Below are 14,958 nucleotides of genomic sequence, written 5' to 3'. Positions count from 1 at the left end.
TTTGACCAGTTGCAGCACTCAGGAGAGCAGGCTGTGCCTCGCCCAGAAAGCACAGTAGAGCTGGCTTTGGAGACATGAGTGCTCGGGAGCTATCCCTGAGGGCATGAGAGGAGAAGAGCTGACCCTGCCTCCTGCCAATGGTGGCATCATGTGGCCTAGCCAAGGCAGCACCGGAGAGCTCACCCTGGTGGTGTGGATAAAGGAGAGCTGGTAGGCTGTCCAGCTTAGCTATCACCCAGGTCCAACTACAGGGCCCTGAATTGGCCCACCCAAAATCTACATCATCTCTGAGCAATTAGGACATGTAAAAGGCCAGGCCAGCTGATCCAAAGCTGAAGGATCTCTATGACACAGGGCAACAACAGCATAATTGGGATTCTGATGAGGATCCAATATTGATACTATCACAGAAGCCAGAGATTATGAATCGAAGCAATGGTGAAATGTAATGAACATTTGCAAGTGAAGATGTGTGGACAAGAGGTATGCATTGTGAGATGCACTGTGACATACTACAGCTTTCCTGATGAGATGCTTTCTATGTTTTGGGGTTTTGTTACTGTTTGTGTGTGTTGTATTGGGGGAAAGACCGCAGATCAAAGAGTCGATATAAGAGGGCAAGGAGAGGGGTTGGGGATTTAGCTCAGTGGTAGAGCGCTTGCCTAGGAAGCGCAAGGCCCTGGGTTCGGTCCCCAGCTCCGAAAAAAAAGAACCCAAAAAAAAAAAAAAAAAAAAAAGAGGGCAAGGAGATGCACAGAATTGGAGTACATGATGTGAAGTTCACAAAGAATCTAAAAGTTTTTTAAAAATCAAGAAAAAGACAAACAAAAAATTAGAAGAAATTAATAAATTCCTTAAAGAATGTGAAGAAAGCCAACAAGCAAACAGGTGAAGGAAACTGTTCAAGACCTGAAAATGGAAATAGAAACAATAATGGAAATGCAAACTGGAGATTCTGGATAGCCCAGCAGCCATGAGGTAAGCCCTATCCCTCTGTGCTCCATCTTCTGGTCTACACCTCTACCTGCAATCCCAGGTCTGCACTCCACTCCCCAGGACACAGCTCATCCTGCCCCTAGGAGGCCTGCTATAACCAGAACAACCAGCTCTGCCTGCTTTCCTGGAGGTCTGCTGCCACCCAAGAAAATGAGAAGCCTGCTGCCATTAGGCAGCTATACTTGCAGTTCCAGAGTCAAGCTACCACCAGGGACTACCAGGCCAGCCAACACCAGAGACAACCAGATGACTAAAGGCAAGCACAAGAAGAGAATTAACAAAAGCCAGGGCAATAGGGCACCATCAGAACCCAGCTCTCCTATTACATCAACCCCTGGATAGCCCAACACACCAAAGAGCAAAACAATGACTTTAAGTGAACTTTTATGATGATGATAGAGGCATTTAAAGGAGAAATAAACAAATCCCCTAAAGAAATACAGGAAAATACAATCAAATGATTAAATAGAAGAAATGTAGAAAAATACAATCAAAGAGATGGAGTAAATGAATAGAACTATTCAAGACCTGAAAATGGAAATAAAGCAATAAAGAAAACATAAACAGAAGAAACACTAAAAATGGAACACTTAGGAAAGAGAACAGGAACTACAAACAAAAACATCACCAACAGAATATAAGAAATGGAAGAGAGAATTTCAGGTGTAGAAGATACCATGGAAGAACTTAATATATTGATCACACAAAATGACAAAAAGTTTCTAAAAAGTTTCTAAGACAAAGCATCCAGGAAATTTGGGACACTATGAAAATACCAAACCTAAGAATAATGTGAATAATAGAGGAGGAGGAGGAAGAGGAAGAGGAGGCAGGAGGAGGAGGAAGAGAAGGAGGAAGAGGAGGAGGAGGAGGAGGAGGAGGAGGAGGAGGAGGAGGAGGAGGAGGAAGAGATTCTCAGATTAAAGGCCAAGAAAGTATTTTTTAAAATATCGTAGAAGAAAATTTCCCTAACTTAAATGTTCAGGATGCTTACAGAACACCAAATAGATTGGACCAGAAAACAAAACCCTTCTTCCATATAATAATCAAATCATTGAATGTATTTAAGAAAGAATATTAAAAGCTGCAAGGAAAAATGTCAAGTAACAATGTTTAAAGGCTGATCTATCAGAATTACATCTGACTTCTCAACAGAAACTCTAAAAACCAGAAGAGCCTGGGCTCTTACAGACCCTAAGAGACTACAGATGCCAGCCCACATGACTACCCAGCAAAGCTTTCAGTTACCATAGATTAAGAAACAAAGATATTATTCCATGACAAGACCAAATGTAAACAATATCTTTCCACTAATATAGCCTTATAAAGGATGCTAGCAGGAAAACCCCAATACAAGGAAGGTAATTATACCAAAGAGAAAACAAGAGATTAATAATTTCACAGTAAAACCAAAGGAAGAGAAACACACACACACACACACACACACACACACACACACACACACACACAGAGAGAGAGAGAGAGAGAGAGAGAGAGAGAGAGAGAGAGAGATTAACACCACCAACATCGAAATAATAGGAACTAACCATCATTATATTAATATTTCTCAACATCAAGGGAATCAATTCACCAATAAAAAGACACAGGCTAACAGAGTGGATGCATAAATAGGATCCATTATTCTCCTAAATACAAGAAAAACACCTCAACAACAAAGATAGACACTACCTCAGAGTAAAGGGCTAGAAAAAGATTTTCAAAGCAAACAGACCCAAGAAACAAACTAGAAAGCCACTCTTATATCTAATAAAATAGACTTTCAACCAAAACCAATCAAAAGAGAGAGGAAAGGACACTTAATATTCATCAAAGGAAAAATGCACCAAAAATGACATCTTAATTGTGAACATCTATACCCCAAATGCAAGGGCACACATGTTCATAAAAGAAACATTACTAAAGCTTAAATCACACATCAAACCCCACACATTAATAGTGGGAGACTTATTTAATCAACACTCACCAGTGGACAGGTCATCAATACAGAAACTAAACAGAAAAATAATGAAACTTACAGGGAATATGGCCTAACAGATATTTACAGAATATTTCACCTAAACATAAAATAATAAACTTTCTTCCCAGCACCTCATGGATCCTTCTCCAAAATTGACCATGTACCCAGTCACAAAGTAAGCCTCAATGGATACAAGAAGATTGAAGTAACCCCTTCCTTAATATGAGATTACCAAGGATTAAAACTGGATTTCAGCAACACAAACAACAGACAGCTAACAAATTCATGGAAACTAAACAGCTCTCACTCTATTCAATGACCACTGGGTCAAAGAAGAAACAAAGAAAGAAATCAAAGACTTTCTAGAATTCAGTGAAAATGAAGGCATGACATATCCAAATTTATGAGACACAATGAAAACAGTGCTAAGCAGAATGACCATAGCATTAAGTGCCCTCATAAAGAAATATAAGAGTTCTCATACTAATGATTTAAAAGTATTCATAAAAGCTCTAGAAAAGAAGGAGGAGGAGAAGGAAGAGGAGGAGGAGGAAGAGGAGGAGAAGGAGCAAGCAAGCACACCCAAATGGAGTAGATGGCAGAAAATAATCAAACTTAGGGCTCAAAAAATCAATTAGAAACAAAGAAGTCAATACAAAGAATCAACAAAACCAAGAGCTGATTCTTTGAGAAAATTAACAAAATATATAAAACCATAGCCAAACTGACTAAAAGACAGAGAGAAGGTATTCAAATTAACAAAATCAGAAGTGAAATGGGAGATATAACAACAGACACTGAAGAAATTCAAAGAATCATTAGGTTTTACTTCATAAACCTGTACTCCTTAATATTGGAAAATCTAAATGAAATGGATAATTTTCTAGATAGATACCACTTAGCAAAAGTTAAACCAAGATTAAGAAAACTATTTCAATATTCCTATAGCCCATAAAAAATAGAAGTGATCATTAAAAGTCTCCCCTTCCCCCTCAAAAAAAGCCGAAAGCCAGATGGTTTTAGCATATAATTCCATCAGATTTTCAAAGAAGAGCTAATACCAATATTCTTTAAACTATTTCACAAAATAGAAACAAAAAGAACATTGCCAAACTCATTTTATAAGGCCAAAGTCACCCTAATACCAAAATCACACAAATACTCAACAATGAAAGAGAATTTCAGACCAATGTCCCCTATAAACACTGATATCAAAATACTCAATAAAATCCTCACAAATTTAATCCAAGAACACTCAAAAGTATCGCCCACCATGAGCAAATAGACTTCATTCCAGGGATGAATGGGTAGTTCAATATATGAAAATCAATCAACATAATGTACCATAAAAACAAATTGAAAGAAAAAAACTTATGATCATCTCATTAGATGTTGAAAAAGCCTTTGACAAAATCCAACAACCCTTCTTGTTAAAAGTCTTGGAGAGTTCAGGGATACAAGGCACATACATAATCACAATAAATAATATACAGCAGGGCAATAGCCAGCAGCAAATTAAATGGAGAGAAACATAAAGCAATTTCACTAAAATCAGTAATAAGGCAAGGCTGTGCACTCTCGCCATATCTATTCAATATAGTACTTGAAGTCATAGCTTGAGCAATAATACAAGGAGATCATGCGATACAAATTGAAAAGGAAGAAGCCAGCATATCACTATTTGAAGATAATATAATACTATACATAAATGAAGCCAAAAACTGGCCAAAAAAGCCTACAGCTGAAAAATACTTTAATCAAAGTGGCTGGATACAAAATTCAACTCAAAAAAATCAGTAGCCTTCTTTATATAAATGATAAATGGACTGATAAGGAAATCAGGGAAACAACACACTTCACAATGGCCAAATATAATATAAAATATCTTGGGGTAATGCTCAACAAGTAAGTGAAAGACCTTATGACAAGAACTTCAAGTCTTTGAAGAAAATGTCAGATGACGGAAAGGTTTCCCATGCTCATGGATTGGTAGGATTAACATAGTGAAAATTGCCATCCTACCAAAAGTAATATACAGATTCAATGCAATTCCTATCAAAATTCTAACACAATTCTCTACAGACTTTGAAAGAATAGTTCTCAACTTCATGTGGAGAAACAAAAAACCTAGGATAGCTAAAACAATAATGAAAAATAAAAGAATTTCTGGAGGTATTACCATCCCTTATCTCAAGCTGTACTGTAGAGCAAGAGTAATAAAAACTGTACAGTACTTGTATAGAAACAGACAGGGAATTGAATTGAAGACCTAGAAATAAACACATACACTTAGGGACAGTTGATTTTCACCAAAGAAGCCCAAGCCATACAATGGGAGGGAGAGTATCTTCAACAAATGGTGTCAGATGTCTGCATGTAGAGGAATGCAAATATATCTATATGTATTACCCTGCACATAAGTCCAAGTGGGTCAAAGAACTCAACATAAAACCAGATACACTGAATCTAATAGAAGAGAATGTGGGAAATAGCCTTGAACTCATTGGTACAGGAGCCAACTTCTTGAACAGAATACCAGTGACTGAGGCACTATGATTAACAATTAATAAATGGGACCTCATAAAACTAAAAAGCTTCCTTAAGGCAAAGACACTATCAATAGAACTAAATGGCAGCCTATAGATTGGTAAAAAATCTTCAACAATCCTGCGTCTAGCAGATGGTCAATATCCAAAATATATAAAGAACTCAATAAATTAGACACCAACAAAGCAAATAATTCAAATTTTTAAAATGGAGTACAGAGCTAAACAGAATTCCCAACAGCAATCTCGAATGGCAGAGAAGCCTTTAAAGAAATGTTCAATGTCCTTAGTCATCAAGTAAATGCAAACCAAAATGACCCTGAGATTCCACCTTATACCCATCATAATGGCTAAGATCAAAATGTCAAGTTGACATCACATGCTGACAAGAATATTCAGCAAAGGGAACATTTCTCCATTGATGGTTTGAGTGCAAATTTGTACAGCCATTATGGAAACCAATCTGGCAATTTCTCAGAAAATTGAGAATAGTTCTTCCTGAAGATCCAGCTATGTCAATCCTGGACATATACTCAAAATATTCTCTACCATACCTCAAGGACACTTGCTCTACTATGTTCATAGCAGTTTTATTTGTAATAGCTAGAAACTGGAAACAACCTAGATGCCCTTCAACCAAAGAATGGATACAGAAAATGTGGCTCATTTATACAGTGGAATGCTATTCAGCTATTAAAAACAAGCACATCATGAAATTTCTAGGCAAATGTATGGAACTAGAAAATATCATCCTCAGTGAGGTGACCCAAACACAAAAGATACCCATGGTATGTACTCACTTATAAGTAGATACTAGCCAAAAGTACAAGATACCCAGGCTATATTCCATAGACTCAAAGAGGCTAAACAATAAGGAAAGCCCAAGCAAGGATGCTTGAATTTCACTTGGAAGAGGAGACAAAATAGTCATAGGAGGCAGATGGAGAAAGGGAACTGTGTGGGAGAAGGAGAGGTGGGATTCAGTATCAACTATGGAAAAAGACAGTAGAAAGGACCAGTGGGCTAGGAAAATGAATGGAAATTGAAGAATGGTGGGAGGTATACAGGGGAACACATTAAGAATGTGCCAGAGTCCTGGGATAGGGGAAGCTCCCAGGAGTCTATGGGGTGGCATTTAGATGAGACTCCTATCAGTGAGGATATGGAACCTGAAATGGCTACCTCATATAGCCAGGCAAGACCCCCAATGGAAGTATAAGGACACCAACCCACCCGCAAAACTTTTGACCCAAAATTTATCCTTTATACAAGAAATTCAGAGACAAAGATGGAGTATAGACTGAGAGAATGATCACCCAATAACCAGTCCAACTTCAGAGCCATCCCAAGGGTAAGCACCAATCCCGAACACCATTAATGATACTCTGATCCACTTGCAGAAGTCTAGCATAACTGTCCTCTGAGAGACTTCACCCAGCAGCTGACTGAAATGGATCAGAGACCCATAGTCAAACATTGAACAGAACTCAGAAAATATTATGGAAGAGTTGGGAGAAGGATTGAAGACCCTGGAGGAGATAGGAACTCCACAGGAATACAAACAGAGCCAACTAACCTAGACCTTTGGGGCTCAGAGTTTGAAGTATCAACCAATGAGCATACATGGGCTGGACCTAGGCCCTCCACACATATCTAGCAGATGTGCAGCTCAGTCTTCCTGTGGGTCCCCAACAACTGGATCGTGGGCTGTCCCTAAAGTTGTTGCCTGCCTGTGGATCCCATTTCCCTAACTGGCCTACCTTGTTCATCCTCAATGGGAGAGGATGCACCTAGCCTTGCAGAGACTTGATGTGCCATGGGGTGCCTCCACCCTCTCAGAGGATAAGGGGAGGGGTGGACTGTGTGAGGGGTTTGGCAGACAGCAATCAGGATTTAAAGTGAACAGATGAGTAAATTAATGGGGAAAAAAGGAAAACACAAACTGTTGGAAATTGAAATGGAAGGTATAGGTACAGGAACAGGAACAACAGACACAAGCATCACTAACAGGATACAAGAATTGGAAGAAGGAATCTCTCAGGCTTAGAAGATACTACAGAAGAAATAAATTTATCAGTCAAAGAAAATGTTACGTCTAAAAAAATCCCTACCAAAAACATCCAGGAAATATGGGACACTACGAAAAGGCCAAACTTAAGAATACCAGGAATAGAAGAAGAATCCCAGCTCAAAACTCAGAAAATATATTTAACAAAACCATAGAAGAAATTTTCCTAACCCAAAAAAGACATGACTATAAAGGTATACAAAACATGCAGAATACCAAATAGATTGGACCAGAAAAGAAATTCCAAATCCCACATAATAATCAAAACACTAAACATACAGAACAAAGAAAGAGTATTAAAAGCTTCAAGGGGAAAAGTCCAACTATAAAAAGTCAGACCTATTAGAATTATGTCTGACTTCTCAGTGGAGACGCTAAAAGCCAGGAGGGCCCAGGAAGATGTCTTGGAGGCTCTAACATACAACAGATGCCAGCCCAGACTACTATACCCAGCAAAACATTAATCACCATAGATAGAGAAAAAAAGATATTTCATGATGGTGTCAAATTTCAACTATATCTATCCACTAATCCAGTTATGCAGAATGTACTGGAAGGAAAACTCCAATACAAGGTGGTTAACTATACCCACAAAAACACAGGCAATAAATAATCCCACACCAGCAAAATCCAAAGAAATAATCTCCTCTCTCTCTCTCTCTCTCTCTCTCTCTCTCTCTCTCTCTCTCTCTCTCTGTCTCTCTCTCTCTCTCTCCCACCACCAACAAGATGATAACAGGAATTAACAATTAATTATTGGTCACCGATATATATATATATCTCTATATCAATAAACTCAATTACCCAATAAAAGGATACAGGCTAACAGAATGAATATGAAAAGAGAATCCATCCTTTTACTGTATACAAGAAACACACCTCAACATCAAAAACAAACATTACCTCAGAGTAGAGCATTGAAAAAGATTTTTCAAACAAATGGACCCAAGAAGCAAGCTGGTGTACCCATTATCTAACAAAATATACTTCCAACCAAAATTAATCAAAAATGGACATTTTATTCTCATCAAAGGAAAAATCCAGGAAAATGACATTTCAATTCTTAATATATCTATACCCCAAATGCAAGGGCACATATTTGTTAAAGAAACATTACTAAAGCATAAATCACACATCAAACCTCACACATTAATAATGGGGCACTTCAGTACTCCATTCTCACCAATAGACAGATCACGCAGACATAAATTCAGCAGAGAAATGTTGTCACTAACAGATGTTACCAACCAAATGAACCTAACAGATACCTACAGAATATTTCACCAAAACACACATAAAAATATCTTTTTCTACACATCTCATAAAAAATCTCTAATATTGACCACAAACTTTGTCACAAAACAAGTCTCAACAGATACAAGAAAATTAAAATAACCCCTTATATCCTACTAAACCACCATGGATTAAAGCTAGATTTCAACAGGAAACCTACAAACTCACAGAAATTGAGCAGCTCTATACTGACTGACTACTGGTTCAAGAAGAATATTAAAGACTTCCTATAATTCAGTGGAAATAAATGTACAACATGTCCAAACTTATGGAACACAATAAAAGGTATACCAAGTTAAAAGTTCTTGTGCCTTCATAGAGAAATTAGAGAGATTTCGTTTTAGTGATATAAGAGCAAACCTGAAAGCTCTAGAAAAAAAAAACAGCAAACACACAAGAGAAGTAGATGACAGGAAATAATCAAACTGGGAGTCAAAACCAGTAAAGCAGAAACCAAGAACAATACAAAGAATCAATGAAACAAAGAGTTGGTTTATTGAGGAAATCAACAAGATAGACAAACACTTATCCAAACTAACTAAAAGATACAAAGACAATATCCAAATTAACAAAATTAGTAAAGAAAGGGGCATAACAACAGACACTGAAGAAATCTAAGGAATCATATACTCCACAAAATTGGAAAATTTAAAAGAAGTGGATCATTTTCTAGATAGCTATCACTTGCCAAAGTTAAATCAAGATCAGAAAAACAGTTTAAATGGCTCAAAGTCACTAAGGAAATAGAAGCAGTCATTAAAAATCAAGAAAAAAAAGCCAGGACCAGATGGTTTTGGTGTAGATTTCTACCAACTTTCAAAGAAGAGTTAGTACCAATACTCATTATATTATTCCACAAAATACAAACAGAAGAAACAACATCAAATTTATGTTATAAGACCACAGTCACCCTGATACCCAAACCACATAAAGATTTAACAACGAGAATTACAAACCAATTTCCCTCATGAACATTGGTGAAAAACAAACAAAACAACCAACAAAAAAGAAAAACAAGCAACCTCAATAAAATTCTTGCAATCCAAATCCAAGAACACATCAAAAAGATCATCTACTATGATCAAGTAGGCTTCATTCCAGAGATACAGAGGTGTTTCAATACATAAAAATCTGTTGATGTAAACCATCACATAAACAAACTGAATGAAGAAAACAGCACGATCATCTCATTAGATGCTGAAAAAGCCTCTGACAAAATCCAACAGCCTTTTATGATATAAATCTTAGAGTGATCATAGATAAAGGGGACATAGTTCACAATTTATAGCAAGCCTATAGCCAATATCAAGTTAAATGAAGAGAAAAATAAGCAATTCCGCTACAACCTACTTTCTCCATATCTATTTGATATAATATTTGAATATCAAAGACTCATAGTAATTGGGGACACATAGCCTGAACTGGCTATCTTCTGTAACCAAGTAGAGAGATTGTGACATCAACACATCCTAAAAACTTTCAACCTACAGCTTACCTTGCCTGCAGAGTATTCTGGGATCAGAACATAGCATAAACATCATTAGAGAGACCTAGAGACTTAATCCAGAAACCGATGGGGACAGATGTACACTACTACAGCCAAAGGTTAGACGGAGCTTGGGAGGTCCTGCAGAGGAAGGAGAGAAAGGATCAGAGGAACCAGAGGCGTCAAGGACACTAGGAGAACACAGTCCACAGAATCAAGTGACCAGGACTCTTAGAGGCTGGCAGAGATCAGGGAACTTGGAGGGGTCTGACTGAGGTCCTCTACTTGTATGTTAGGGCTTATTAGCTTGGTGTTCTTGTAGGATTCCTAACAGTGAGGAAGGGGGATGTCTCTAATTCTTTTGTCTACTTCTCGTACCCTTTTCTTCCTACTGAGTTGACTTGTCCAGCCTTGATATGATGGTATATGCCTGGTATATTGTAACTTGTTATGCCATGTTTGGTTGATGTTCCTAGAAGGTCTGCTCTTTTCTGAGGGAAGGTGGATGTGGTGTGGATCTTAGAGGAGAAAGGAGATTTGGGGTGTGGAGAGACAGAGAGGAGTGGAGAAAAGGGAAATTGCAATTGGTATGTAATATGTGGGAGAAGAATAAAAAAAGGAAGAGTAAAAATCTAATACCTAACAAGATGAAATTCATAATCTCTATTAGCCATTTAAAATTATCAAGCCTACAAAAAAGAAAAATATTATCATAATTTAAAAAATTAAGAAACTCAGTCTCATGATAGAATTAGTAGTCAAAAATACTAAAAATAATTAAAATGATGTTTGTTAACAGGTAAAAAGATTCCTCATTCTGGATTCTGGCAAAACAATATTTTACACACAGAGACACAGACACAGACACAGACACAGACAGACAGACAGACAGACAGACAGACACACACACACACACACACACACAGCACCAGAGAAGATTGGTATGGCTCCCATACAAGGATGGCAGGAAAACTTGTGAAACACTCCATATTTTCAGAGAGGTGTGGAAGTCTGCATTGCAACACCTGGAAGACTGATGGACATTTGAAAGTGTGGGGCAACCAACCTGAGAACAACCTGCCTTGACCTTGGTGAGGCTGATAGAATGCTTGACATGGGCTTTGAACCCCAAATAAGGAAAATAATGGATCAAATAAGACCTGATATGCAAACACTAGTGTGGAGTGCAACCTGGCCAAAATAAGTAAGACAGTTTCCTGAAGATTTTGTGACAGATTATATTCATATCAATATTGGTGCACTAGAACTGATCACAAGACATAACGAAGATTGTGGATATACATCATGATGTAGAAAAGGGTAAAAAAAATATTCATCTAATGATCATGCATGAGGAGAGTAAAATCATTGTGGTTTTATTTTTTTCTTCCAATCAAAAGAAAATATGATGAACTTAGCAGAAAGTTGAGGAGAGATGGGTGGCCTGCCATGGGCATCTATAGTGACAAGAGTCAACAGGAGCACGGCTGGGTTCTAAACAAATTCAAACATGAAAAAGCTCCTATTCTGAATGCAATCCATGTGGCCTCCAAAGGGAAAGATGTGGAGGATGTGAAATTCATCATCAATTAAGACTAGTCTACTTCCTCAAGGGATTATACTCATCATAATGGAGACATGGTCACACTACCAAGCCAGGCACAACACATACTTTCTTTACACCTAATAACATAAAGCCAGTTGGCCACTGTCTCATGGCGTCTACTGCTGTGAAAAGACACCATGACCACACCAACTCTAATGAAAGAAAACCTTTAATTGGGGCTGTCTTACAGGGTCAGAGATTTAGCCATGGCAAGAAGCAAAACAGCATGCAGTTAGACATGGTGTTAGAGAAGGAGCTGAAACTCCACATCTTTTTTATTAGATATTTCCTTTATTTACATTTCAAATGCTATCCCCTTTCCTAGTTTCCTCTCTGGAAACCCCCTTTCCCATCCTTCCACTGCCTGCTTCTATGACGGTGCTCCCCCACTTATCCACCCACTCCTGTCTCCCTGCCCTGGCATTACCCTACACTGGGACATCCAGCCTTCACAGGACCAAGGACCTCTCCTCCTTTTGATGTCCTACAGGGCCATCCTCTGCTACATATGCAGCTGGAGCCATGGGTCCCTCCATGTGTATGTACTCTTGGGATGGCGGTTCAGTCCCTGGGATCTCTGGGGGGGTCTGGTTGGTTGATATTGCCATTCTTCCTATGGTGTGACAAACCCCTTCAGCTCCTTCAGTCCTTTCCCTAACTCCTTCATTGGGGACCAAGTGCTTAGTACAGTGGTTGGCTGCAAGCATCCGCTGTTTATTTGTTGGCCTCTGGCAGAGTCTCTCAGGAGAGAGTTATATCAGGCTTCTGTCAGCAAGCACTTATTGGCATCTGCCATAGTGTCTCAGTTTGGTGTCAATGCTACAACTGATAGAGGGCTAAAATCCAATATATACAAAGAACTCAAGAAGTTAGACACCAGAAAACCAAATAACCCTATTAAAAATGGGGTGAGGAGCTAAACAAAGAATTCTCAACTAAGAAATATCGAATGCCTGAGAAGCACCTAAAGAAATGTTCAACAACCTTAGTCAAAAGGGAAATGCAAATCAAAACAACCCTGATATTCTACCTCGCACCAGTCAGAATGTCTAAGATCAAAGACACAAGTGACAACAGATGCCGGTGAGATTGTGGAGAAAGAGGAACACTTCTCCACTTCTCTTGGTGGGACTGCAAGCTGGTACAATCACTCTGGAAATCAATCTGGTTGTTCCTCAGAAAATTGAACATAGTACTACCTGATTACCCAGCTATACCACTCCTGGGCATATTCCCAGAAGATGCTACTACACATGTTCCACTATGTTCATAGCAGCCTTATTTATAATAGCCAGAAGCTGGAAACAAGCCAGATGTCCCTCACAGAAAAATGGATACAGAAAATGTACATTTACACAATGGAGTACTACTCAGCTATTAAAAACAATGACTTCATGAAATTCTTAGGCAAATGGATGGAACCAGAAAATATCTTCCTGAGTGAGGTAGCCTAATCACAAAAGAACACATATGATATGCACTCACGGGTAAGTGGATATTATCCCAAAAGCTTGAGATACCCAAGATACAATTCACAGACCACATGAAGCTCAAGAAGGAAGACCAAAAAGTGGATGCTTCAGTCCTTCCTAGAAGGGGGAACAAAATACTCAAGGGAGGAAATACAGAGACAAAGTATAGAGCAGAGATTGAAGGAAAGGCTATCCAGAGACTTCCACACTTGGGAATCCATCCCATATACAGATAATTCTACATCTTGATCTGCAGGCAGCTTAAGGAGACTAAGACACACTGGCTTGACATGAGTTTGCAAGAATTCAAGGCCTGCCTCCATAGTGGCACACTTCCTCCAACAAGGGCACATCTAATAGTGTCACTGCCACTGGGCCAAGCATTCACACACATGAGTCTATGGGGGCCATTCCTACTCAAACCACCACAGGGACTGACCTTATATCTCCATGCTTCAGGAAGTTGATTAAACAATTAATCCCAAGCTGCTTCAGTTGGTTGAATGGGGTCAGGTCATTCCAGAGGTAGACAAGGCATGCTCATCTTTACAGATACTCATCTTTAGAGACAGAGAAAACTCTGAAGGAGAGTATTTTAGTCTTCTTCAGAGAGATGTGTGGCTAAAACTCAGAACGGTGTTTATAGTGATGTAAATTACACCAGCGGGAGCATTGGATGTAATTTTCTATCTGCTGCTATTCAGACCAGTTTTAGGACTGGCAATCCAACAGGCACTTACCAAAAGTTATGATAGCATTCAGCAATATGGAAGCAATGTTGCAAATGTGCACGAAGATATGCACCAACAGCCATAGGCATATTATGCTGCTGCAGGTCCTGTGCATGATTGGGTGTCTAGTGCTGCAAGATATTCTCAATAAGATTTTTAGAAGTATATGAAAAGTCTCTTTTTCATAACTGCTGTTTCTATTATGTGTTATCAGATAAGATAGTTATTTAAGAAACACAGAAGATGTAGGCATGGCTGCACTGGAGCAGCAATTATGATGCACCTTTTTCATGTTTCGGTTGCATATTTCTCTACATTCCTAAAATGATTTTTAGGGTTTTTTTTTTGGTAATAGAAAATGCAAGGAGCATTTCCACAAAGTAACTGTACGGTGTTTTCAAATACAATAAATGAATGTTGTGTGTAGTCTTCCAATAAAAGAGATTTGAAGAAGGAAAAGAAAAGGAAGAGAGACTTAAAAGAGGATAAAAGAATATTTTGTCATGACACTTAAAAACTGAAAGATAATGTTTGTAGAATAACCCAAGTGAAACTTGTAAAGATAAAAACTGCAAGGTCCGAGGTAAAGAGTATTCTAGATCAGGTGAATAGCAGCTTGGACACTGCTGAAGAGAAAATTATCACATTGAAGACACATCACTAGAAATTTTTCAAATAGGAAAAAAAAATGGAGAAGCTACAAGGTGTGGGCCGATGAGAAGAGGCCAGCTGTTTGTATCTCTGAGACTCTAAAAGAGGTCAAGAAATGAGAGTGAGGAAGA

At 38.4% G+C, this 14,958-nt stretch overlaps 1 pseudogene; it reads left to right on the top strand.

Moving 5' to 3' along the window:
* The first annotated feature begins 435 nt into the window (after positions 1-435).
* On the top strand, positions 436-14,261 carry Ddx5-ps2 (DEAD-box helicase 5, pseudogene 2; annotated as a pseudogene).
* Positions 14,262-14,958: the final 697 nt, after the last annotated feature.

Source organism: Rattus norvegicus, chromosome 14, assembly GCF_036323735.1.
Source record: "Rattus norvegicus strain BN/NHsdMcwi chromosome 14, GRCr8, whole genome shotgun sequence".
Classification (NCBI taxonomy): domain Eukaryota; kingdom Metazoa; phylum Chordata; class Mammalia; order Rodentia; family Muridae; genus Rattus; species Rattus norvegicus.
Note: the sequence above shows the minus strand (reverse complement) of the source record. Positions and strands in the feature narration are given on the sequence as shown.